This window comes from Cornus florida, unplaced genomic scaffold, assembly GCF_030987335.1.
Source record: "Cornus florida cultivar Cherokee Brave unplaced genomic scaffold, ASM3098733v1 CherokeeBrave_3.0.0_Hap2_Chr06, whole genome shotgun sequence".
In the NCBI taxonomy this organism is placed as follows: domain Eukaryota; kingdom Viridiplantae; phylum Streptophyta; class Magnoliopsida; order Cornales; family Cornaceae; genus Cornus; species Cornus florida.
In genome coordinates, this window is record NW_026775576.1 from 3,721,063 (window position 1) to 3,733,715 (window position 12,653).

A 12,653-nucleotide genomic window follows, 5' to 3' on the forward strand; every position below is an offset into this window, starting at 1 on the left:
ATTCACATGTCTATGTATGTTAGAATGAATGGTCATGTACTCATCACTAGGTTTTATGAGTTTGATGCATGTCTACGTGTGTTGGAATTATAAATCTAGTGATGGTCAAGGCATGGTGCTTAATTGATTACTCTTGTGGTTTGTTTAATGGATCATGCTTATTTCTTGATGGACTCTGATATCTCCTTAGCTTAATTAGTTTAATTTTTATGTCATTAGCATAGTTATAGTGTAATTGCTTTAATTTCCTAGATAGGTAGACAATCAATTCTTATTGTTTGTTGATCCATGCTTATGAGTGCAAGTAGTACATTTCTCTAGATTTTTTTGTGTGTATTAATTATGGTTTCATTGAATGGTTACTAGCTTGTTTGATAGGTTATGCTACTCACTCGATTGACTAGACAATTTATACTTATTTGCCATCTATGCTTAGTTTTCAATTAATGGCACACACACATTTGATTTATAATATAAAACTCCCCTTAAATTGACAATTGCTAATGTTTAGTGAAGTGAAGCTTAGCGGTGAACTCTATGCCCTAAGACCTTTCTCTAATTCTCTTTACCTTAATCTCTAGATTGATTTTAGTTTGCATCTTTTTAATTGAATCATTAGTTAATTCAACCAACCAAACCCCTATTTGATCATTCGACTTACTAATCCAACATTGATTCTGGAGTACCTTGCAAATCCCTTAGGACGATCCCTACTCACTCTTGCTACGTTAGTAGTTAGTAGTGATAGTGGCTTTTGTAAATTCAAACTTAACCACAATGACGCATCAATTTTAGCATAAGTGACGGCAATCACCAAGTTTTGGTGCCGTTGCTGGGGATTAGCAATGTCGTTGTAATGACCCGAGTTTTTATTCAACCCGGTGCGTCAATGATGACCCGAAAGTTAACTCGGTAACGGATCTGAAATACGGAAGTAAAAGATAAACCAAGGTCTCTGGGGATACAACACGTCCCTAGGACACCAATGTGACCCTTAATGAGGTCACGGAACCCAAAGAAAATGAATGCGGAAGCGACGTTTCAAAAACGGAAAAGAATGAACCTAGGGGAAAAATGGTCATTTCAAAAATGAGAGTGGGTACTACCGAGTACACTATTGGAAAGATCACAAAAAAAATAATAAACTTTGACTCAAGAATCACTTAATTCGGAATCCGGACGTAGGAGATATGGCTAACGGAAAAAAAAGGGGTCAAAAAGGTCAAAATAGTCAACCCAAGAACATCTAACTGGTTAGGAGGCAAAAATAGAGGTCACACATTCTGCCCAAGCACACGTAACCGGTTACGAGATATCCACTACTCGCACATTTGTACTAAAAATCAACAAAAACCTGGCAGCAGGGGTTTTTCGGTAAAAATTGGGTTTTTGAGGACCAAGATGACATTTTCTAGAGACACACACAGAAGAAACCCCCCTCAAAATCGAGTTTTCTATCTGGCAGCGTGGACGAAAATAAAAAAAAACATGCTATGAAATACCCAAAATTCCCCTTGATCAGAAAAGGGTAAAAACTCAAGAATATGTAACTTTAAGTTTTAATTCCATCAAGAATGGTATTGTGTACCAAAGTGAACATGTACGCATGCTTAATACGATAAAGTAGATGCGCTACAATGGCGGGAATCCATCCAGTGGACCCCTTATTAAAACCTAATAGAATCTAAAGCTAAACATAGAAAAGATTCCTACGTAGTCGGAGGAATGAATATCTGTATCTGCTCTGCACGTCCAAGCTCTAACCCTGGAATTGAAGGACACCTGGAAAATAAAGAGTGGGTCAGGCCCACATGCAAGTCATATTCTACTACGATCCAAGTAGTAATCCGATACGCAGATACATCCTAGATAGCTCAACAATGTCTATCTAGTCCATACATATATATATCCACACTAAGGGACATTCACTGGATTACAGTAGGGGTCTCAACCTGAATAGAAGGCAACATACGAAAACGCACCCAAAGGTGGGCATGAGTACCTAGACCTAACAGGGTACACCTCAACCTACTTTAACCAGCTACACATCCACTGCATATACACACCCTAACCAACAAGTCTGAGACTCAAGCTCATCTCGTGGTACCATAAACATATATATAAAGTCCATCCAAACCAGGGTATGTCATTCAAATACTTATTGAGATGACATACAATATACAAACTAGTTAGTCACTCAACTTATTCAGTTAATTTGACTTAACTACCTTCCATTAATCCAGGAAGCCATTCAACTTAGTCGCAGTTGATCTGACTCAATCACAATTTGGATTCAATATTTTTCAATCCATCATTTAATCAATTAGGGTAGGTTTAAGCATTTTGAGCTAAACCGTCCCTAGTATGTCACCGTCCCATACTGGTGCATACAATCCTCCATATCCATGTAAATTACAAAACATTATAATAAGCTAGTAATTTACAATCCAAACCATTATCCATATCATTGCAGAAAGGTATTTAAAATTTCAGTAATTTAAATCCCAGCATTAATTCATGTAATTGCACTAGAGAATTTGACATTCCAACAATTAACATCCAGAGCATGCATAGTTCAAATGTTAAAAATAAAATGATCTATCATGCATCCAATATAAGATTTATAATCTTATTATAATCCATTTTGTTGCCCAAAATTAAGCTAAGCAATTTGGTTCTTTCCATCCATTCACTACAAGAAAAGTGTGTTTTTACGACCAGTATTTACGAGGCTTACTTATTTGCCTAGTCTAAACTGCATTTGACGAGGTTCATAAGGAGTTGCTTGTAATTGTCACACGCTTTCACGAGGTTAGAAGTAGAGTCCTTATAAAACAATGCTTTCACGAGGTGTTAAAGGTGCTCGTTAATATATGCATATATTAACAAGGCATTTGTCAACTTTTACGGGATATTAGTGACTCGTTAGTGAAGGTCAACTTTAACGGGATGGAAGCGCCTCGTGAATGAAGGTTAACTTTAACGGGATGGAAGCGCCTCGTGGATGAAGGTCAACCTTAACGGGATGGAAGCGCCTCGTTAATGAAGGTCAACTTTAACGGGATATAAGCGCCTCGTTAATGAAGGAGGCTAAATAAAATTTCTCTTCCCTCCACTTTTTTCCTTTCCTCCTTTTTTTTTTTTTTTTCCCTTCCCTCCATTTTTTCCCTCCACTCATTTTTTCCCTTCCCCCTATTTTATCCCCCATTTTTGGCCCTAAACTACGTCACTTTCTTTTGGGCCAATTAATTCATTTCCCATTTCCTTTAGCCCTAATTATCTCTCTCTCCTTCAGCCGCTCTCCCTTATTTTCTTCTTTTTATTATTAGTGTTGCCCGATCTTGAATTCGTTTGGTTTTCCATCGCAGCTCTCACCTTCCATCACCGGTCATCGCAGCTCTCACCTTCCATCACCGGTCATCGCAGCTCACACCTTCCCTCACCGGTGATCGCAGCTCTCACCTTCGATCACTGGTCATCGCAGCTCTCACCTTCCATCACCGGTCATTGCTGCTCTCACCTTCCATCGCCGGTCATTGCAGCTCTCTCTCCTTCCATCAATTTTGTTGTATTCAGCTTTCTCATTCGGAATATGGATATGTAGGCGATTGTTGGCGATGACAATTTTCCCGTGGCAGGTAATAACTCTAATTATCCCTCTCTGGCCCTTTCACTATTTCAATCTAGTATTTCTCTTATCTAGTTGCAAGACTTAATCTCGGTCTAATCTATCAGACGTACCAAGCCCTAACCTCTCTCTTTCCCTTTCTCTGATTCAAGAAAACCCTAACTTGCCTCTTTCTTTCCGTTTCTCCCTCTTGCCTATACTATATTTATTAGGAGGCTCGTTGTTCTTTCTTAACAAACATTGGAGATCTTAGATGCAGCTTTGCAGCAAAAACTAGTTTACATTTATGAACTTACAAATTATAGTTCTTGTCAATTTTGATTCTAGCTGTTGTTTGTTTGCTTTTGCATAGCTATTATGTTGCGAATGGACTAGTGTCGGCAATATTTGTACGTTTGCAAGCTAAAAATAAACCAACAAAGAGGGAGAGACACAAAAAATAATAATTTTTACAATCATTTTTTTTTTTTTTCGGTCAGAGACAATTAGTAATTTAGGATTCATTTTATGAGGATGCATTAAGTCAATTTACAATTAGTGTAACATTTTTATTAAACCTTCCTTTAAGTCAAGCATAATGTTAACTTCCCAATGCTTCAAGAAATAGACAACGGATGTTACAAACTTACATCGGTAGTGAACATGCTGAAATAGTAAATGACGTTTTTTTTTTTTTTTTTTGCACTATTTAACGGAGTACAGTGTGCATGTTAGATAAAGTAAAGACCGTCTCATGAGTTATTTATTTTTTATCTGTCATCATGTACAAATATTGATGTATGAATCTAAACACTTGAAAGAGATTGTACTAGAATTATATTTGAATTAATTTACTTTTTAAAAAAATATTAGTATACAAGAAACTTATTGGACTTCAACTTTCAACTAATTCACTTCGAAATTTTTGACTTGACATAAAGAGGTGAAGGGAAGTGGACGGAGATGATAGAGATTATTACTTCTCTTGGGGTGCTTGGTGATCAGCCAACTACATTATTAAATAATGCCACCACACTAAGAATAATGTTAGGAGAAAACCTAAAATTTAAATTCATAGTTGATTTGATCATTTTGTGCATTATTTTATTTGAAGTTATACCCTTAATTAGAACAAAATGAGAAAAAATAATATAATCCCAAATAGTTAGGAACTTAGGATAAGGCTTTATTTAGTATGTGTGTACATATATATATATATATATATATGCATATATAGTTACAAATTTTTTTTTTGGGGGGTAAATAATACAGATAGATATATGGATATATAGAAAGAAAACTAACACACTCTTCTCTCCTTTAAGAACTTGAACTTTTTGCTCCTACTAAGAACTTGAACGTTGATCTCGCTACATTCTTTAATAGCGAAACAAAATTTATCTACTCTTTTGGAGATAAATCGGTACGGGGAGTAGAGCCACTACGGCAACTCCTTGTGTCGATAATACCAATATATGGGATAATTAAAATTGTACTCCTTCACTATTATTTATGAATAACATAATAATGGACTACTAGAGCGAGGTTACAGTAATCCTGCTAGCTTCATTAGAATTCTTCCCTATAATTTTTTTAATGACATTCTATATTGGGAGAGAAAGAATGAAGAACTAATTAAATTATGCCACTCAATCAAATTAAAATCCAAATCAAAACTAGCTAAATTAATAAAAACTTGTCCAGAATAACTAATATCCCATATGTAAACAGTTCCCAGGTATGATAAAAATCAATTCCTGCAACATCTGTTTTATTTTTATGCCAACGTCCTCTTCATTTACAGAAAAGAATAATGATCAAGAAAGTTGAGAGTTGGCAAGGGCTCCTGCCAAATTATTGCATCATGTGATATATATATAATATGTATTCAATTTTTAATAAAGATTTCTATGAGAAGATATGAAAGCAAGTATATGAAGCATTAAGATCAAGTTGTCTTCAGTGGTATAAAATTTTATTTATATTAATATATTAAGCTAATTGAATGGTTATGTGCTCCACCTTTTCAAATGAGAAGTTCAAGCCCGATTTCTGCCATTGTAAGGGTGATGGAACTGCCACTGGTTATAACTAATAACACTAAGGCCATTCAATATCAGTAAGAATAAACTGGTTTCTCATAAAGAAGCTTGTTGCTGCCTACACTGTTAAAATAGAATGGTCCTAATAGAGAAGCAAAAAACAGAAGGTTGGACGATTGCCTTTTCATTTGGAAATAGAAGCTTCTTCTAAACCACATCTAGAATATAATATATCTACAAATTTCCCAACAAGCAACATCCATCAAATTTTAAAGAGCTATGACAAAAACACCACTTTGTCCCAACAAATATTATAAGAAGTTCTATTCCTCTACCTACTTTAGAAAACTAAAAGACAATCACTAATCCCAACAAGATTATAGAAATTAGAAATCTCAGTTTTCAATTTGTCAGAATTAGTCGACCTCCTCCATGTTGCTCCCCTCAGCATCAGCATCAGCTTCCTCAAGAGGAGGCATATCGGTGTCGGCTTCAGCACCATCATCATCAATGCTCAACCCCAGCTTCAACATCCTTTGGATCCAATTCCCGAAGGTGTTGGGGTCATCCAAGCTGAAGCCAGAGGTAAGCATGGCAGTCTCGAAGAGCAGGAGGACCAAATCCTTGACTGACTTGTCGTTCTTATCTGCATCAGTTCTCTTCCTCAGCTCCTCCATGATGGCAATATCAGGGTTGATCTCCATCGTCTTTTTACTGGACATGTGACCAGCCATACTTGAATCTCTCAGTGCTTGAGCCTTCATGATCCTCTCCATATTGGCAGTCCATCCATACTCACCAGTAACCAAACAGCAGGGAGAATCCACCACACGATCAGAAACCACAACCTTGTCGACCTTTTCTCCTAGCACGTCCTTGATTACCTTGCACAGACCCTCAAATTTCTCTTTCAATTCTTCTTGCTTCTTCTTCTCATCTTCACTCTCATCAAGTTTCAAACCTTCCTTAGTTTCAAAAACAAGCTTCTTACCCTCAAACTCTTTCAGCTGACCAACTGCATATTCATCAATTGCGTCAACCATGTAAAGAGCCTCATAACCCTTCTTCTTCAGCTTCTCAAGGAAGGGGAAGTTCTCAACTGCCTTCTTGCTCTCTCCAGTGATATAATAGATATCACTGGCCTTCCTTCATCCTTGTGACATAATCCTTCAGGCTGGTCAGCTCATCTCCGCTCTTAGTGGAGTGGTAGCGGAGCAATTCAGCAATCTTAGTTCGGTTCTGGGAATCCTCATGAATACCAAGCTTGAGGTTCTTTGAGAATGCTTCATAGAACTTGTTGTAGTCCTCTTTGTTCTCAGCAATCTCAAAGAAGAGTTCAATGCATTTCTTGACCAGGTTTTTGCGGATAACCTTGAGAATCTTGTTCTTCTGTAGCATTTCTCTGGATATGTTTAGGGGAAGATCCTCAGAATCCACAATGCCCTTCACAAAGCCAAGGAATTCAGGGATCAACTCAAATTGAATGATTCTGCAGGTAACATTGTCACTTAAATAATATATATATATATATATATATATATATATATATATTAGATGTTATATTATACCGAAATGGTTTTTTATTAGATCGGGTCCACTATAGTCCATATTTGATTTATTTAACTAATAGATTATCATATTTGGATCATTCATGGATGATCAAATTGAATGTTCTAATGCATATCTAGTTATCGTTTATGACTTAAAATCCTATGAATTGATAGATCTAGCAAAACTAAGATCAAAACGACCCCCAAAACATGTCAAAATGGTTAAGTGCGAAAAATACCCTTAAAATATATTTCATATTCCACTTTCACTTCCTATCTTTAAAAAGTGTGTTGAAACAACTCTCAAATTAATTTTTGCAAGCCTCTAACATAAAGTAATCTTATAATGCATGTGTTGCCCTTTTAACCTTTTGAAATGTTCAAGGGCGTGTGTACTATATATATTCTCATAGTGTATTTAATCAATTTTTGAAGTTTTTCTCAGTATATATAATGTTTGTTTCTTGTGCTGAAACATTTTGGTTAGATCCTAATTACAAATAAGATAGACTTTAATAATTTTTGTTATGATATGAAATGGGATACCACTACATAATACTTTCTATAAGCATTCAAAAAAATAATTATTTTTGCCAAACACATAACAGTCCATACAAGAAAATAAGATAGATTTAACTTTTCTACTAAACCAATTCAAGTAGACATCCAAATGCTACATACAATGTACTGAACTAAGTGGCATGTAATAGAGTATGAGATGCAAATGATTTTTATCCATTCTTTCTTTCTTTCTTTTTTATTTTATTTTATTTTATTTTTCTAACAATTAAAAACACATCATGTTTAGCATTTTGTAATTGATATTTCTTTATTTATCCTGTTTCACAATGACCAAAAAAAATCAGGGAATATCAAAATTTACTTGAGAAACTAACAAAGAAATGAAAAATTATCCTGTTACCAATGAGCATAAGTTTCAACTTGTGCACAAGTATTCTGTACTCTATCATGCATTATGAATATTTAATTGATTTTTTTTTTTTCAATTGATTTTTTTTTTCTTTTCATTTCAAATACTTAAAACTTAGCATACTGATATTAAGACTTGTGTGATGCAGCTACCTGCTTGGATTTTGTACCATAGACAACGAGGTGGAGGATGTGTCTGAAAAATTGAAAGTTAAGTTGTGTCGATGATTGAAGAACAATGTGAAGATTTACTTGTTGATATGTTTTTGACAAACATTGGAATTTCTTTTGCAATTTGGCACATAGAACCATGACGAATTGTCTTTTGATATGTTTAATAGTGTATGAATTGTGAAATCTTTTGATATGTTTAATGGTATATGTTGAATTGTAAAATTGTCTTTTAATATGTTTAATGGTATATGTTGAATTGTAAAATTGTCTTTTGATATGTTTAATGATGATTAGGTAGCATTAATTGAATGTTAAATATAAATAAATAAATATGTTATTTACGTGGCTTGTGAAAAAAGCCTTTACATTATTTACATGGAGAGAATCACCCCGTAGAAAAGTTTTTTACAGTTAGCAATATGTATTAACGAGCGGCTAGCGGCACCGTAAATAAATTTTTAACGAGCGGCTAGCTGCACCGTAAATAAATTATTAACGAGCGGCTAGAGGCACCGTAAATAATTATTAACGAGCGACTAGCGGCACCGTAAATAAATTATTAACGAGCAGCTATAGGCACCGTAAATAAATTATTAACGAGCGGCTAGCGGCACCGTAAATAAATTATTAACGAGCGGCTTCTTCCAATGTAAATTATTTATTAACGAGTGGCTGGTGTCTCGTACTTTACTGTTTTACGAGCACTGCTACCCCCCGTAAAAAGTTAAGAGCATTTACAAGGGCATAATTGCGTTTTCACGAGGTGTTTGGGCGCTCGTAAAAGACATTTTTTCTTGTAGTGATTATCAATATGCTAAGTTGTATGCTTTTATACTGATTCATCCTTTAAATAATTTATAAAAATTTATTTACATATTCGTATTGTCAAATTTCCTAAGTATAAGAAGTGTATTATGCATTTTAGAACCACCCAAAGTCCATTTAACCCATTTAGATTACTTAAAATAGATTCCAAAACAATTCTGGTTAATTAAAACTAAGTTCCAGGTCGCGGCCCAACTTAGTCAGCTCCATTGCCTACTAAGCAAGCTAAGTTCCTAACTTAGTCGACTCAGTTTCCAACTGAATCGGCTAAGTTGCCAACTTAGTCGGCTCAGTCTCCAACTGAGTCGGCTAAGTTGGTGCTGATGCCGTCTTCTTCGTCCGTTCAACCTTTGTAAACCCTAAAACTCTATTGCTAAGGCCTCTAAGCTTCAACCTACGTCCCATACGTCCACACTAAATTATTTTAAGTGTTTTAACATGCAAAGATTCAATTTAAACAACAGTTCATGCATAAAGATCACAAAACTAAAGAAAACACGAACAGGTATGTATAACTCTGCAACCCTCTATTTTATTTTCATTAAGCATGCATAATTAATTTTTTTTAGCATTAATTAAACTCCTGGAATCTAGCTAGGCATGCGCAGAACATGAATTAAAGGGAAAGACCAAGAACAGAAACTTGCCTTCGAGACTTTGGTTTTAAATCTCTAACTGTCGTCTATGAATTTCCAATTTTGTTCCACGCCTCTGTTACTCTTGGCTAACCAAGAAGCAACCCCGTTCCTTCCTCCTTGAACTTCTCTGTAAGCTCTCAAGTTTTCACTATCTGTTTTCTCAAAATCTCACAACTCTCTGTATCTCTCTACTACGTGAAAAGGATTAACAAAACCATTGGCAGACATATAGTTATGTATTTATAGGTTTTATTTGAAACCCTAAATTAAATCCTAAACCAACTACAAGTCGGCTCAACGTGAAACCTAAAAGACTAAACCCTAATACTAATATACATGGAAACCAAAACACGGACCACAGTTAAATTAAAAACTATATATTTAAATAGCCTTTAAGCACATAATTAAACCAGCACTAACTAAACAAATGTCAGTTAAATAAAATTAAAAAAGAAAAAAACAAATAAATCACATAACTCCATTAAATTAACAAATAAACAATTAAACAAAAATAAATGCAATTTAAACAATTTATTAAATACAAATAAACAATTAAATAAATATTAATGCAATTTAAACAATTTATAAAATATCAAGACTATCCTTTTGAAATTAGGGGTATTGCACAATACAATACATACATAATCCTAAAACATCCCCTACCTCAATTTGAGATGAAAATCTCAAAAGCCACTAAAATGAAACCACTCCGAATTCGATGAAACTTCGGGGTTTTGTCGGGGACAACGCCGTGAAAATAACCCCCAAGGAAGCCCCATCAAAATCACAACTTGACTTCAGACCCGAACTCATGAAATGGCCAAAACGAGATTCCAATCGATAAAATCAACCAAGATGAACATAAAACACTAAGGCACTACGGCGTTTCCCTAAGGGGAAAAAGCTCAAAAGAGGAGAGAGAATGTGGCAGCCCTTGACTGCCATGGAATCCAGCTAAGAGAGGGGAGAGAGAGAGTGAAATCTGATTTTTCAATTTAAGACCCCCTATTTATACAAAAACTCAAAAAGTGTCCCGAACGGGCCCCACCGGGTCCTGAAAAGTGAAATTTGAGCAGAAGCGCTAAAATAGCAAAACTCCATGAACAAAAAAGAACCAAAATGAGAAAAGATGAACAACGGAAGAAACAGCGTAAAAAACTGAGTCCCGAGCAGAGAGATATACCCCGAACAAGTTTGACGACAACCGAGGCCAAAAACCCTGAAACTAGAGAAAAACAACCAGAAGGAAATTCTATGAGTTCACGACTCAACAAAAAGTGAAAATGAATCCCGTACGACGATCCAGGCTCAAAATAAGGCATCTACCAATAACTTTCATTAATTACAGAATGACCCCTCCAAAAAGTGAAAACTGCACTAATGGCCTAGAATGAAAATATCTTCCAAAAATATTTTCTTAAAACACCTGAAATAAAATATATTCAAAAGATATTTATGAAAAACACACTAAGAAAAGAAAATGTTCCTGAAGAACTGTGTATCCCTGCCGCTATGGACACTGGGAGTAACCAGAGTACTTTTCTGCAAAAGTGAAGATACGCATTTCGTGGAAACCACTTAGAATGAAGACACGTGAAGTCAAAGACCAACTCTGAACACAAAAGGTGTGGTTATGCCAACAAAGTGACAAACGAGGAAATGAAAAAATAGGGAAAATGACGAAAAAGTGAATAGTGTCTGAAAATTGAAAATATGGAATTGACTCGGTCTTTAAAGGAAGTGGTCAATCCAAGGAAAAGAGTCTCGGAAATCATTCTAGAGCATTAGAGATGACACTAAGTGACGAGAAATTGAACTCAGAAAGGAAAAAGAACAACGGGAAAAAAAAAAAAAAAAAAAAAATCTGTGAAAATCTGAAAAAAGGAAAGGAAGGAAAATGACCGGGTCATTACAACCTTCCCACTTTAAAGGGATTTCGTCCCCAAAATCCAGCCCCAACAAAACAAAAGGCGAAACCAGGATAATGACAGAGTACATCTCAGAATATCCCACACAACATGCTACAAAAGCAATCCCAAAACTGAAAGACATCGTTCAAACCAATGTCATTTGCACCCACGTGCTCAAGACAAGACAACCTCCCAAAAGAAAAGTGACCACAAGGCCACACGACAAGTCGAAACTCACACACAGAACCCAAGGTCAAATAAAGGAACGAAAGACGACAACCATAAACGTCCCTCCTGACAAACCATCATAAGGAACCAAAAATAACCACTAAAAGATCTCCAAAATAACCACATATCAAATTAGGGTACCGGACCAAGACAACATGGCAGTATAAATAGCGACCAGAACTCGCCCACGACGTATACAAATGTGTGGTAGCAATGACAGTGCCTAGCGCCCGCCCACACTTACTTGTCAGTGTGGAAGCATCGACGGCAACTAGCACTCGCCCATAACACACAACTTTGTACGGTAGCATGACAGTATAAGGCACTAATTCATAACCTGCCCCCTACTAGGTTTACCCATGAAACCTCTCGAAATAAATGACATCAATGTCGCAAAACGATCATGGCCAAAAACAATATAGGAACAAGGCATCTGTGAGAGTTGGAATATGGTCCAAAGACATTCCAGACCATCCCGGCCAATCCCAAACTCTGACAACAATGTCACAGGTACCGTTATGCTCAAGGCCCCAAATCCTCAATACAACAAAACCAACAACTCTAACGTCTCAAGATACTACTATCAACAACATCAATCATGAATCCAAAGCCTGACAAGCAAACCTACACCTCCAAAAATCAAAATGAACCTCACAACAAGACATTTCATTGAAAGTCTTACATATCTCCCTGAAACAGATCAATCATAAGGCCAATCACCTTAATCAAACATCAGATCCACATCCCTA

At 35.8% G+C, this 12,653-nt stretch overlaps 1 pseudogene; it reads right to left on the reverse strand.

The window, feature by feature from the left end:
• Positions 1-6,065: 6,065 nt before the first annotated feature.
• The window catches only part of LOC132313799 (heat shock protein 82-like), a 56,091-nt pseudogene continuing 49,503 nt past the window's right edge, over positions 6,066-12,653 (reverse strand).